Here is a 1791-nt window from a genome sequence, read left to right on the forward strand (position 1 = left end):
CATTTATATGCATACTAAATATGAAACCTTAAAAATCTTCTATCTCAAAAGAAGGATGGGATGTCAATTGGTTTATGTATAGACAACTGGTCGAAAGATTTAAGATGGATGGTAAAACCTTTGATTCTGATATTGAACAAGAAGGAGATAGATCGGATTTATGTAGGATTTTGACAAAAGAAAAAGAAAAATTAATCAGAAAATTCTATGCGGCACTCTTAGAAATTGAATTGAAAGATGAGGAGGTAAAAGATCAAATGATAAAATGGGCTAGATGTTTCGGACATTCATTCCCTACAACTATCGCAGTGGGAAAAGGTCTGGAAAGATGTTACTAGATTGACAGTGCCACAAAACATAAGAGAAAACCTTTATAAAATGTTTTATTTCTGGTATCTCTCTCCGTATAAATTAGCAAAAATATACAAATCTAAAAAAGAACAATGCTGGAAATGTAAAAAAGAAAAAGGAACCTTTTTCCACTTCTGGTGGAGTTGTAAAAGTGCAAAAATCTATTGGAAGATGATAAATGACTCAATCAACACTGTTCTTGTCACAAAGCTTATCTTGAATCCAGAACTCTGTCCCTTAGGTTTAATGAATGATGATATAAAGAAAGAGGAAGAAAAAAAAATATTTTTGGAAAGTCGAGCAAATCCCAACTAAAGAGGGTTGGTTGTTAAAACTATATGATGGAATGGCAATGGATTTCTTAACAGAGGCTATAAGAAATGATTATGATGAAAATGCTACAAACTAATGGAAGAAGATTATAGATGACTTTGAAGGGAAGTGGGGGGAAATAGCTGTGATTAATTTAAATAAGAAGTTTTAGTCTGGTGTCCACCTCTATCAACAGGGTCTAAGAGGGTAACATGTATATAATTTTTTTTCTTTTTTGTTATAATATAATATGATAAGTAGTAATACTGGATAGCCAAAAAGGATCACGTTGTAATGTATTGGGAGGCAGGAAGTCATTATGTTTGAAAGTGTGTGTGGAAGGAAGAGTGAAGGAAGAAGGAAGTAAACAGAAGGAAAAAGAAGAAGAAATAAGATCAAGTCTTTTATATGTTTGGTTTGTAGATATGTTTTGTTTGTTTTGAGATGAATGTTGTTTGTCATATATTGTTTTTGTATGTATTTTTTAACAAATAAATAAAATATTTATTAAAAAAAGAAAAAAAGAAAATGAGTTTCAACAGGGAGAAATGTAAGGCACTGCACTTAGGGCAACAACATTGAAATGCATAGATATAGGATGGAGGACACCTGGATTAAGGAGACTTATATGTGTTAAATTGATCTAGGAGTCCTAGTAGACCACAGGTTGAACATAAGTCAACGGTAATGCACCTGAGGAAGTAAACTGAAGTCTACAAAGCTTACGCTGCCCAATTCTTTCTTTCAGTTAGTCTCAAAGGTGCTACAAATCTCTCTGCGTAATGAGGCAGCAGTGCAATGCGGCACCTAACAAGGCCAATGCAATTTTAGGCTGCATCAATAGAAGTATAGTGTCTACATAAAAGGAAGTAATAGGGCCACTCTATTCTGCTTTAGTCAGGCCCCACCTGGAATAATAATGTATACAGTTCTGAGCATTACAGTTCAAAAAGGACCTTGAAAAACTGGTGTGTGTCCAAAGGAGGGTGGCTAAATTGGTGAAGGCAGTAGAGGGGCTGACTGATGCCCTTGGGGTTACCTTCCCTCTCTAGGCACCTATGTATTGCGTCCAAGCTAAACAGACACAGCTCCGTCGTGCTCCCCTCAAAGGCAAATGGGTTTCCAGAC

This window comes from Sceloporus undulatus, chromosome 2 (genome assembly GCF_019175285.1).
Source record: "Sceloporus undulatus isolate JIND9_A2432 ecotype Alabama chromosome 2, SceUnd_v1.1, whole genome shotgun sequence".
Taxonomy (NCBI): Eukaryota; Metazoa; Chordata; class Lepidosauria; order Squamata; family Phrynosomatidae; genus Sceloporus; species Sceloporus undulatus.